At 36.2% G+C, this 13425-nt stretch overlaps 2 pseudogenes; one reads left to right on the top strand and one right to left on the bottom strand.

Annotated features, from left to right (window-relative positions):
- The first annotated feature begins 2584 nt into the window (after positions 1-2584).
- Positions 2585-3542, top strand: LOC101414909 (olfactory receptor 8B3-like; annotated as a pseudogene).
- An 8706-nt stretch (positions 3543-12248) lies between these two features.
- LOC101415346 (peroxisomal trans-2-enoyl-CoA reductase pseudogene) lies at positions 12249-13185 on the bottom strand (annotated as a pseudogene).
- Positions 13186-13425: the final 240 nt, after the last annotated feature.

The following is a 13425-nucleotide window of genomic DNA, read 5'->3' as shown; positions in this document are numbered from 1 at the left end:
ATGGGCACTGACCTCCGGGAGGTGGAGCAACCTACTTATGATCTTCTCTGCAGATGAGCAGTCTCCTCCTTCCACTCCTTTAAAGACATTGCAGGATGTTCTTCTGGTCTCCTAGAGCCCCCAAAGAGGTGCTTCAGCTAGCTCCAGAGAGCTCTGGATGTTTGCTAACTGTCCTATAGCAGGAGTTGACTGTAGGAGCTCCTTACTCTGCCACCATTTTGCTGGTTGTTCCTGGCAATAACTTTTTAGTTCACAAACCTGACATAAAAATTATGTTCCAGAAAAAAGTAAAAATAGTCAATAGGATTGTGAAGTTGTTTTATTTGGAAATCTAATGCAATAAAAGTTAATTATCACTTAAAATGAAATAAAATTAAGTACAAGATGCATATTACAGAGTTTTGAAGAATTAGCATTCATATGGTGTGCAATGAAAATACTAAATTTTATATTTTACCCTCACAAATGACAGAAACATTGAAAATTTCACAAACATAAAATGTTTATATTTTAACAAATAATTCAAAAATCAATGTATTCTCACAGTGCTTGTGGAATGGATCGAGGTCACTGTGGTGGCAGACTCAACTGAGGATTGTGGAAAATATTCTGAGGAGTTTCAGTCAGAGAACAACCTAACTTTCACAAATATTTGTTGAGTTCCTACTGTGTACTCTTTACTGGACTTGGCACCAGGAGTAAAGAAACAAACAAAGCAGAAGTGATCTCTCTCCTTACAATGCATATAGTTATGAGAGCACAGAATCTAAAAGGAACAAAATAATGTTTTACATGTGTTATGATGGAGCTTCTACTGGAGGTTATGAAGATATAAATCATGATAGCTGACATTTATTGTCTATTTACTATATTTTGAGCTCTATTATAAGCGATTGATTTATTAATTGTCACAACCATCCAATGCAGAGATGCTATTATTCTCACCTCTACCTGATAAACTCTGTGCAGCAGAAAGAGTTTAAGAGACTTGCCCAATGTATTAGACTCAGGAATTAGGGATGTAGAATTCACATGCGCTCTGACTCCAGAGGCCAAATTATCATAATAACTATTACAATGAGAAGAAATTGATGATTTCCATGACTGAAATATTCCATTTAAGGACCATTAAGGATATTCAGGTAGAAATTTTCAGTAGGTGTTTAGAAATAAAAATAGTAGAAGGAAGGCAAAGCCTTAAAATTTATTTGGAGATATCCCAGAAGAGACAACATCTGAACTGAGTTATTGCAATCCTTGAGAAATTTCTAATAAAGAATAAAGAAGCCTGCTGACAGAACTCATGTGGAAATTTTCCTTTGGATATGGGATGAAAGACTGAAATAACATCAGGCAAGAGACAAATTTCTCTCCAGAGACAAAGTTGGTAATGATATATGGATATGTGAGTTACATTTTTTCTCTGCAATGGGGGATGTGAAATCCCTGGGGTAAAGTGAAAATTTGAGTAAATTATTGAGTCCCTAAAGACTAATGATAATTTGTGGTTCAGCTCATAAACACACAAGATTCTGCTATTTCCCAATTACTTGCAGAATCTTTCCTAGAGAGGAAACAGAACAAGTTTCTAACCTGTTTATAACAGTGGCTTGTTTAATTTAAAGAACAGTAAATTGTCAGCATCTTTACAAAGGAATGTTCAGGTTTTCTCTGAGGCTGGAGAGTGCTCAATGTGAAGATCAATTTGGAATGATTCCTACAGCATATGGGAAATTAAATCTAGTCTGCATCCTCTTTGAATCAAAAAAACCAAAATCACTCAGTTCAAAAGTGCCCTTCAAGGTACACAGGAGTAAATATCATTGATCAGGAAGCTCAGAGGTGTTCTGTCTAAAGAGGGTGGTCATATTATAGCTTCCCTATCTTGAGATGGAAACCAGAGTTTAAGGCATGCTGCTTTTACCCCATATTGTGCATACCTGACACACAAGTGAATCAGGTGGAAGAATCTCTTTGATGGGCAGCAGGGAATGTTCAGAGACTTAAGGCCCTCAAGGTTCCCCTCTATCATTGTGTAATTTCCTTCTCCAGGGAGGCAATTCTCAGCCCTCTAGAAATGGCTTTTAGTCTGTGACTTGGGGCATCTTCTAGACTTCTAGACTGGTCCATTAGTTTTGAACTAGAAGCAACTTTCATGAGTCTACCCCTACCAACATTTAAACTGTGTGAGAGACCACTCCAGGTCATTGGTGATCTGTTTCCATTTTTTTCTCCTGAGAGGAGAGCTCAGGTAAAGAAAGGGATGATGAAATGAGAGGTAAGAATTCTGTCCTGGCCCATCTTCCTTCTCTTGTTTCCCTTGGTTTTTCCAGTGGTCATATTTTCATATGGCAACACTGGCCTTCACTCTGTGGGGTAATATGTAGATATTCTTTATCATATTTTGATTTAAAGACTCTAGTACTGGGAAATATGTGTCTGTTCATATCAGATGAGAAGTCAGATTCTATAAGTCCAAGTTGAACTATTCCTAGACACTCCCTTTGAAAGGCCTGCTACTTGAAGAGATAGTATGGTGGATCTGGTAGGCCTGTAATGTAAGCCTTTTCTCTTATACCCACAAATGCCACAGAGCAGAATGGCTCCTGGAAATGGCTCTTTTGTGAGTGGATTCATTCTGGTGGATTTAAGAGACCACCCAGGTCTCCAAATCCCCCCTTTCTTCCTATTTTTGCAATATATATGTTCACTGTGCTGGGAAACTTGGGTATGATATTTCTAATTGGACTTAATTCCCACCTTCACACCCCCATATACTTTTTCCTCTTTAACTTGTCCTTCATAGACCACTGTTATTCTTCTGATTTTACACCTAAAATGCTGATGAACTTCTTATCAAAAAAGAATATTATCTCCTACCAGGGATGCATGACCAGCTCTTCTTTTTCTGCTTCTTTGCCATCTCTGAGTTCTATGTGGTGACATCAATGGCCTATGATCGCTATGTGGCCATCTGCAATCCACTATTGTATAATATTGCCATGTCACATAAAGTATGCTCCAACCTTATTTTTGGCTCATACTTGATGACATTTTCTAGTGCTATGGCCCACACAGGATGCATGCTAAGACTGACCTTCTGTGATGCCAATATCATCAACCACTATTTCTGTGACATCCTCCCTGTGCTTCAGCTCTCCTGTACCAGTACGTACATCAATGAGCTGGTAGTGTTCACTGTGGGGAGCATCAATATTGTCTTGCCCATTCTCACCTCCTTTACCTCCTATGGTTTTGTTTTCTCCAGCATCCTCCATATCAGTTCCACTGAGGGCAGGATCAACGCCTTCCACACCTGCAGTTCCCACATAATGACTGTTTCTCTATTCTTTGGATCAAGTGCCTTTGCTTACTTCCAACCATCTTCAGCCAGGTCTATGAATGATGGAAAAATCTCTTCTGTCTTTTACACCAATGTAGTTCCCTTGATGAATCCCTTAGTCTACAGCTTGAGAAACAAAGATGCGAGGTGGAGGTGTCTTTGGGACATGGAGCTGCCCTGGATGGTGCTTCAGAGGTAATCACCGGACATTGTAAATCCTCACAGGGCCCACTGGATGGAATGGAGGAGAGTATGGGCCATGATGTGGACCATTGACTATGAGGTGCAGAGGTACCCAAAGATGTACTTACCAAATGCAATGGATGTGTCATGATGATGGGAACGAGTGTTGTTGGGGGGGGAGAGTGGGGGTGGGGGGTGGGGCTGAATGGGACCTCACATATATATTTTTAATGTAATATTATTACAAAGTCAATAAAAAAAAAAAGATCGAAACTTACCCTGGGGAAAACTTGAGTAGGAAAAAGTTTTAATTATAAATCAGATTTCTTGTGCATGTAGTTTCAGGACAGGGAGTTTCAGTGTGTTTATTACAACATATTTGTTATCTGCTTTCTTCTCCTGTTCTTATGCTGTAGGATATTTGAACTTTCTTTCAATAATTTATTTCCACTTTCGTTAGTGAGTATTCTTCCTCTCCTCACCATTTATCCAATTTCTTTTCCCTCTCACTTTATTCCTTGCTAAGAATAACTTTAAGGAAGGAATTTATTATATCTATTTTTGTTGTCAGTGTGAACTCTCTTGTTTTTTCTTCTGGAGGAAGATGAATGATTCTGCAATGATTGGCTAAAGAAACACTAGGGTTATACCCTCATGTGACAGTTGGAATGTGCCATTGGAAGTATTTATCAAACAATATGTCACCACTTCCAGGTTCCTCCTATTAAGCAAGGGAATGTCTCCTTCAAATGCTACTGTTTGTGGAGAATGAAGATTCCATAAGGAAATCAAGGATAATGCCCACTGCAGTTGTTATCATGATGCCCTAGGCTTGTCAAAAGGGTTCTTATATTATTTATACCCCAAAATATGCCTAATAGTCAGTCAACCTATGTTTGACGCTGGATAGAAAAGTGAAACCCAGAAATATTATTGATTAATTGAAAGGTACCCAGCTTCTAAAGGAAATAACCTCCAATAAACTTTAGGTTCCTAATTTCAAATCTATTGTTCTTGTGAGATGCATTGCTATTTTATTTAATTATTTTTATTTTATTTTATTTCAGTAGAAATGAAATATAGTTTTTTTCTATTTTGAAAGTTGACTATGCTTTGTTCTGGGAATATGTATGAATTTCTTTCAGTGATTTTGTTCCTTTCTTTGTGCAAAAACAATTTGATATTTCCATTTTTTTGGATAGGGAAGGCCTGTAGAGTTATTATAGTTTAGAGATGATTGTCTACAATAGAAAACCAACTTTTTATTCACAGTAAAATAAAATGAATTTTTGAATGCTTCTTGTTGCTTGTATTTAGGTGAATGTGTGGATAGGAGATGTGGTAGTTTGAAGTTCAGTGTACCCCAGAAGTTTGGGTCCTTAGAGGTAATCCATTCCTTGTATGTAAACCTATAGTAGAAGGGACATTTTTATTAGATCACTTCGGTAGGGCATGACTCAGGGTGGGTCTTAATCTTTTTACTGGAGTCCTTTATAAACCAGAGGAACTTGCAGAGAGACACAGAAAAAAAGGCACACATGGAAAGAAAGGGCCACAAAGAAAGATGAAAAGAAGGAAACCAGGAGTGCAGAGAGTAACCTGGGAGAAAGAAAAGCCACAGATGCAGTGTGAGGTGGAACTAGCAAGCAGACCTGGGGAAGAAGGGAGAGATGAGTGGACCAACATCATGCCCTACCATGTGCTTGATCACTCACAGCTGAACTTAGAGAGAAAGCATCTTTAGATGACCCTGCCTTGTGCCTGATTGCCCAGAGCTGCCATTTGGTGAGACAGCATCTCCTGATGATGCCTTGATTTGGACACTTTTATTGCCTCACAACTGTAAACTTTACACTTAGTATTTTCCCACTATAAAAGCTAGGACATTTCTGGTGCATTGCTCCCAGCAGCCTTTAACAAACTGAAACAGGAGGAAAGTAGACCAAATATGTCATTAGGCCAGAACCTACTACCCAAATGCAAGTTAAGCTTTCCTTAGCTTCCATAAAATTTCCAATTGAAATTTAGGCTATAAAACCTCAAACAAATGGAATAAAATTATTTTGAAAGGAATATTTTTGAATAAAATTATAGCAAACCTATTCTAGAATAAGGTGTTGGAATGTTTTTCCATTGAAAATACAGGCAAGAGTTGACAAGGGTAAAATTCCTTAATCTGGTTTGTTGGGGATTGAATCTTGTCCTTAAAGATATCTTCAGGTTTTAGCCCATGTTCCTGTCGGTGTGAACCCATTTGCAGATAAGACCTTTGGAAATGTTATTAGTTAAATAATGGATTCCTTTCTGCATCGGATCTTCAAAGTTACTATTTAGATGTGTTCAAACTGAGTCAGAGTGGGCCTCAATCCACATGACTGGTGTCCTTGTAAGTAGAGAAAGTTGGATTCAGTAAGTAGAAAAGGACAGAGGTCAGCATAAGAAAGAAAGCAGAAGAACGAAAATAAAGCTGATCACCATGTGACAAAGCCAGATAAAGTGTAAGTAACCCCCAAATGGTAGGAGATAAAAGAAGAATGATACAGAGTACAGGAGAAGACAAGGCCTGTCAAGATTTTGGTTTTGAACTTTTAGCATCCAAAATCATGAGACAATAAATTATTGTCAAATTAACCAATTTATTGCATGCTGTTTGTCATAGAGTCCTGGTTAAACTAACACATGGCCTATAAATTGACAATTTAAATCATTTCTAAGATAAGAGTAATAATTACTATTTTAGAGTTTTTCTAGTTTCTACCAAATATTTAGACAATGTGAATTTTATCCTTGCTGGTTTTCTTTGTGTCTTCTAGCTGTTATCATTGCTAATTCCTACACTTTAGTGTTTTTTTCTTTTTGTTTATTAAGCAGTTTTATTGAGATATGTTCACATATCATATGCTCTATCCAAAGGGTATAATCAATAGCTTTTAGTATAATCACAAGGTTATATATTCATCATGTCAAAAACTTTAGAAAAATTTCATTACTCCTAAACGAAAGACTACAAACCCTTACCATTCCTTCCCCAGCCCTACATAACCATTAATCTAATTTCAACCAAATGAGTTGATTTGTATTTATATTTTATATAAATGGAATCATACAATTTGTTGTACTCTGTGTCTGGTCTCCTTCACTTAATATAATGTGTTTTTCTTGGTCTGATATTATTAACATTAAGTAGCATTAACTTACATTTGTTCAGCTTCAAAGAAAAATGGTCTTATATATGCAATTTTCCCCATATTCATATTTCACATAATATATATTTCACATTGTATATTTAGTTCATAATAGGGCAGTAATACAGTATTTGTCCTTTTATGCCTGACAACATACTGTCCTCTAGTTTCATCTATATTGTCATATGTTTAACAACTTCATTTCTTCTTACCACTGCATAATATTCCATCATGTGTATACACCACAATTTATTTATTCATTCATCAGTTGATGGACTCCTGGATTGTTTCCAACTTTTGGCTATTGTGACTAATGCTGCTATGAACATCAGTGTGCAGATGTCTAATTGTGTCACAGCTCTCAGTTCTTCTGGGTATATGCCTAACAATAGTATTGCTGGGTCCTATGGCAAGTCTATATTCAACTTCCTCAGGAACTGCAAAACAGTCATCCACAGTGGCTATACCATTCTACAATCCCACCAATAGTGAACAAGCATTCCTATCTCTCCACATCTTCTCCAACATTTACAGTTTTCTGAGTTTTTAATAGCACCTAGTCTAATAGGTGTAAAATGATATCTCATTATAGTTTTGATTTGTATTTCCTTAATCGCCAGTGATGTTGAACATTTTTTCATGTGTTTCTTCACCATTTGTATTTCTTCTTTGGACATTGTCTTTTGCCCAGTTTTTATTCAGATAGTTTGTCTTTTTATTGTTGACTTGTATGATCTCCTTATATATCAAGGATATTAACCCTTATCAGATACATGATTGCTAAATATTTTCTCCCCTATAGTTGGCTGCCTTTTCACCCTTTTGACAAACTTCTTTGAAGTGCAAAAGTGTTGAAATTTGAGGAGGTCCCATTTATCTATTTTCTCTTTTATTGCTCATGCTTTGGGTGTAAGATTTAAAAACTTCTGCCTATCACAAGATCTCATAGATGTTTTCCTACATTTTCTTCTAGGAGTTTTATGATGGTTGCTTTTATATTTAGGTCCTTGACCCACTTTGAGTTAATTTATATAGTTGTGAGATAGGGGTCTTCTTTCTTTCTCTTGGATATGGATATCCAGTTCTCCCAGCACGATTTGTTGAATAGACTTTCTGGTCCATCTGGGTGGGCTTAACTGCCTTGTCAAAATCACCACATTGTAGATGTGAGGGTCTATTTCTGAGTTCTTGGTTCTGTTCCATTGGTCATTCTATTTGTCCTTATGTCAGCACCATGCTGTTTTTACCAATGTAGCTAAGTTGCATGCTTTAAAGTCAGAACTGAGAGTCCTCCAACTTTGTTCTTTTTTAAGACTTTTTTTTTTTCTATTCAGGGCCCCTTACTCTTCCAAATAAATTTGATAATTGGCTTTTCAATTTCAGCAAATAATGGGCTTTATATTCAGATTGCATTGACTCTGTAAATCAGTTTGAGTAGACTTGACATCTTAATGGTATTTTAGTTTTCTAATCCTTGAACACAGAATTTCCTTCTGTTTATTTAAGTCTTCTTCAGCTTCTTTTAGCAATGTTTTATAGTTTTCTAAATACAGGTCTTTTACCTCCTTGGTTAAGTTTATTCCTAAATATTTGGTTGTTTTAGTTGCTAGTATAAGTGGAATTTTTTTTCTGATTTCCTCCTCAGATTGCACTTCAGTAGTGTACAGAACTCTATTGATTTTTTTGTATTTAACTTGCATCCTGCCACTTTGCTGAACTCACCTATTCATTCTAGTGGCTTTGTTGTGGATTATTCAGGATTTTCTAGATACAGGATCATGTCATCATCGAGTAGTGAAAGTTTTACTTCCTTTCCTATTTGGGTGCCTTTTATTTCTTTGTCTTGGCTAACTGCTTTAATTAGAACTTTTAGTACAATATTGAATAATAATGGTGACAGTGGGCACCCTTGTCTTGTTCCTGATATCAGCAGGAAAGTTTTCAAATTTTCGCCATTAGGTACAATGCTAGCTGTAGGTTTTTCATATATGAACTTCACCATATTGAGAAAACTTCCTTCTATTCTTTTGGAGTGTTTTTTAATCAAGAAATATGCTGTATTTTGTCAAATGTCTTTTCGGCATCAATAGAGAGGATCATATGATTTATTTCTTCAATTTTTCAATATGGTTTCTTACACTAATTACTTTTCATTGAACCGCATTTGCATAACTTAATCATGGTGTATAATTCTTTTAATGTGCTTTTGAAGTCTGTTTGCAAGTATTTCGTTGAGGATTTTTGCATCTGTATTCATTAGCGATATAGGGCTATAATTTCTTATTTCATAGCATCTTCATTTGATTTTGGTATTAGGGTATTGTTAGTTTCATAGAGTGAATTTGGTAGCATTCTTTCCTTTTTTTAAAATTTTATTTATTTATTTTCTCTCCTCTTCCCCTCCCTACCCTGGTTGTCTGTTCTCTGTGTCTATTTGCTGTGTCTTCTTCTTTGTCTGCTTCTGTTGTTGTCAGCGGCATGGGAATCTGTGTTTCTTTTTGTTGTGTCATCTTTCCGTGTGTACGGCACCATTCCTGGGCAGGCTGCACTTTCTTTCACGCTGGGCAGCTCTCCTTACGGGGCACACTCCTTGAGCATGGGGCTCCCCTACGCGGGGGACACCCCTGCGTGGCAGGGCACTCCTTGTGCGCATCAGCACTGCACGTGGGCCAGCTCCACACGGGTCAAGGAGGTCCAGGGTTTGAACCGCGGACCTCCCATGTGGTAGATGGATGCTCTTACCACTGGGCCAAGTCTGCCGCCTCTTTCCTTTTCAATTTTTTGGAATAGCTTGTGCAAGATTGGTATTAGGTCGTCCTTGAATGACTGGTAGAATTCACCTGTGAAGGCTTTGGGTTCTGTACCTTTCATCTTTGGGAGGTTTTTGATGACTGTTTCAACTTCTTCACTTGTAATTGATTTGTTGAGGTCTTCTATTTCTTCTAGGGTCAGTGAGGGGTTCTGTTTGTTTCTAGGAATTTGTCAATCTCCTCTACATTATCTTGTTTTTGGCATACAGTTGCTCATAGTATCCTTTTATGATCTCTTTTATTTCTGTGTGGTCCATGCTAATGACTCCCCTCTCGTTTCTGATTTTATTTATTTGCATTTTCTCTCTCTTTTTCTTTGTTAGTCTAGCTAAGGTTTTGTTGATTTTGTTGATCTCAAGGAAACAACTTATGGTTTTTTGATTCTATATTTTATTGTTTTTCACAATTTCATTTATTTCTGCTCTGATCTTTATTATTTCTTTCTTTGGATTTGTTTGGGATAAATTTGTTGTTCATTTTCTACTTCCCCAGGTGTGCAGGTTGGTCTTCAATTTTAGTTCTTCCTTCTTTTTTAATGTAAGCATTGAGGGCTATAAATTTTCCTCTCAGTACTGCCTTTGCAGTGTCCCATGGGTTTGGTATGTTGTGCTCTCATTTTCATTTATCTCAAAATATTTGGTGAATTCACTTTGGACCCACTGATTATTTATGAGTTTTTTGTTTAATCTCCATTTATTTATGATTTTTCCCTTTTTTTCCATATATTATTGTTTTCTAGCTACATTTCATTATGATCAAAGAAAATGTTTTGTATAATTTCAATCTTTTTAACTTTATATAGGCTCATCTTATGACCCAACTTATGGCCTATCTTGTAAAATCATAGCACTTGAAGAGAATGAGCACTTGAAAAGAATGTATATCCTGCTGTTTTGGGGTGCAATGCTCTCGAGATACCCATCAGGTTATTCATTTATCATATTATTTCAATTCTCTTTTTCTTTATTTATCCTTTGTCCAAATGTTCTATCCAATACTGAGAATGGTATATTGAAGACTCCACCTTTTATTTTAGGGATATCTATTTCTCCCTTCATCTTTGCCAGTGTGTGCCTCATGTATCTTGGGACACTCAAGTTACGTTTATAAATATTTAGAATATAAATATTCTTGGTGAATTGTCCCTTTTATAAATATGACCTTTATTCCTTATAATAGTTTTGCATTTGAAATCTATTTTGTCTGATATTAGTATTGCTACTCCAGCTCTTTTGTTGGTTACTATTTGCATGAAATATCTTTTCCAATCTTTCACTTTCAATCTGGCTTTGTCCTTATATCTAAGTTGTGTCTCTTGTAGGCAACATATAGATGGCTCATATTTTTTATCCATTCTATTAGTCTATGTCTTTTGTGGGGAGTTCAAACAATTAACATTCAATATTAATATTATGAAGGCATTACTTACGTCATTCACTTTGTCCTTTGTCTTTCTGTTGTCATATCATACTATTGTCTATCTTTTTACTCTTTAATTTACCTTTTCTAATAGTCTTCATTTCTATATACGTCTCTGAGTCTCTTGCCCTTGTTTTTACCTTTTAGACTCCAGCACTCCCTTTATGATCTCTTGTAATTCTGTCCTTTTGGTAATACATTCAATCAGTTTTTCTTTGTCTCTGAAAACATTGAACTCCCCTTCATCTGAGAAAGACAGCTTTACTAGATACAGAATTCTTGGCTGGCATTTTTCCTCTTTTAGCACCTTTAATATATCACACCACTTTCTTCTCTCCTCTATGGTTTCTGCTGAGAAGTCAACACTTAATCTTATTGAGTTTCTTTTGTATGTGATGCTTTTCTTTTCTTTTGCTGCTTTCAGATTCTTCTCTTTATCTCTTATATTTTTCACTCCAAATAATAGATATCTCATGATAGCTCTAATCAGATTTATTTTGTTTGGGGTGTGTTGTTCTTGGACTTTGATATTTACGCTTTTCATAAGGGTAGTGAATTTTCATTCATTATTTCCGTAAATATTCTTTCTTCCCCTTTTCCATTCTCTTCTTCGTCTGGGACACTCATTGTGTTTATGGTTTGGTGTTTTGCATTGCCATTCAATTTCCTGAGGCCCTGTTCAATTTTTCCATTCTCTTCTTTCTCTGTTCTACTGTCTTTTCCAGTTCAGATGTTCTGTCTTCAAAATCCCCAGTTGTGTCTTTGAGTAATTCAAATATGCTCTTTTGTGCCTCTATTTTTTAAAATACTACATTTTTAAAAATACTACATATAGCTTTATTTATTTTTTTGAATTAAAGGTTTTATACAAGTTTGATTTCATGAACAAAAACTACACATCAATAATTACTGTGAATCTTGATTGATTCCAACATATTTCCTACCAAAAATCAAGTCATGGTATAACTCTAGTTGTAAAAATCAGAATTGTGCCACAATTTAGGTTCGCTCTCTACTTTTACAATTAAATAATAATGTCTGAGAATTCATGAAATCTCTAATTTTTACATATTTAGATTTCATTTTTCAAATACTTTTCTTAGAAATAAAAAGCATAAATCATTAAGTATGGTAACTTCCATTCCTAAAAAAACATTTTAAGTCACAGGTTAAAAGGCAATATGTAGGATTTAAAAATGCATTTGTTTCAGGAGGAATAGTTTTTACAGAGTTACAATTGATCAGAAAGTGATGTTTCCATACAAATAATAAGCTCATATAAAGTACATATAAAGTGTTCTGAAGATATTAAGGCACTCTGAGACAAATGACACCTCCTTGTCCCCTTAGCTTAGAGTTTATTTTCTGCTTATTAGATGCCTTCATCCTTTTGACCATGGAAAGGTCCCCAACTCTCTGGCCAGTTGTCATGATCTGGTAACTCCCAAGGTTGGCTGTACAGAGACTGACCCCCATCCACCTCTACCAACTGTCTAATGATGAAGGATGCTTCAGGAGAGAGTATGAAGCATACAAGGGAGACGATCTCCTCAGGATCTCCAAGTCTTTTAGCTGGTATTTTCTCAAATATCCCATCAAATATTCCATTTGCCATATCACCATAGTTGTCAAATGCAGTCTGGGAATGTATTATTCCAGCAACAATGTAATTGATCCTTACTCCATTTTTGGCCCACTCCAAAGTTAAAGACTTGGTGAAGTTGTAAACACCTTCTCTTGCAGCTCCACTATGCACAGCTTTTGGAAATCCATTTTTACAAAGTATAATTATATTGACAATAGCTCTTCCATTATCTTTCATCCAGGAGTTGTAAACTGCTTTGCACATGTAGAAGGGACCTGTTGAGTTGGTTTCAATCACAACATGCCATCCTTTTGAAGTGATGAGTTCAGGAGGAGACAGGAACTGCTCTCCTGCATTGTTTACCAAGTAATTGATCTTATCATGAAGATCTAAGGAAGATTTGATCAAATTATTCTCCTCTTCTTATGTATGGATGTTACATTTCATCAGAGTAACTTGAACCTGGCTGTTGGAAGATAAGCTGGCCCTAAGTTCATCTGTGGCAGATTCTAATCTATCAAGTTTACAGGATGCAATGACTACATTACATCCCAAACACAGGAGCTTCCCAATTCCCACGTCCCTCCTGGTGATAATGGCCACTTGGTTGCACAGCAAGCCAGTTGTCAGAGAGCTCTTGCCCTTGACTAAAGTGCTCATGGTGGTGGAGCTCCTGAGTGTGCCCAGGAGAACCAGCCAGAGTTGAGATTTTCTCTTTATTGTATTTTTAATCTCATTTATCATGCCCTTCATTCCCATAAGTTTGTTACTTTTCTTTACACACTTTCAAATTGTTCTTTTTGCTGACCCAGTGTCTTCTTAATATCCTTTATCTCTTTAGTAATATTTTCTTTCAATTCTTTAAAATGATTAGGAGAGTTGTATGATTATCAATGATTA

This window comes from Dasypus novemcinctus, chromosome 27 (assembly GCF_030445035.2).
Source record: "Dasypus novemcinctus isolate mDasNov1 chromosome 27, mDasNov1.1.hap2, whole genome shotgun sequence".
Taxonomy (NCBI): Eukaryota; Metazoa; Chordata; class Mammalia; order Cingulata; family Dasypodidae; genus Dasypus; species Dasypus novemcinctus.
Note: the sequence above shows the minus strand (reverse complement) of the source record. Positions and strands in the feature narration are given on the sequence as shown.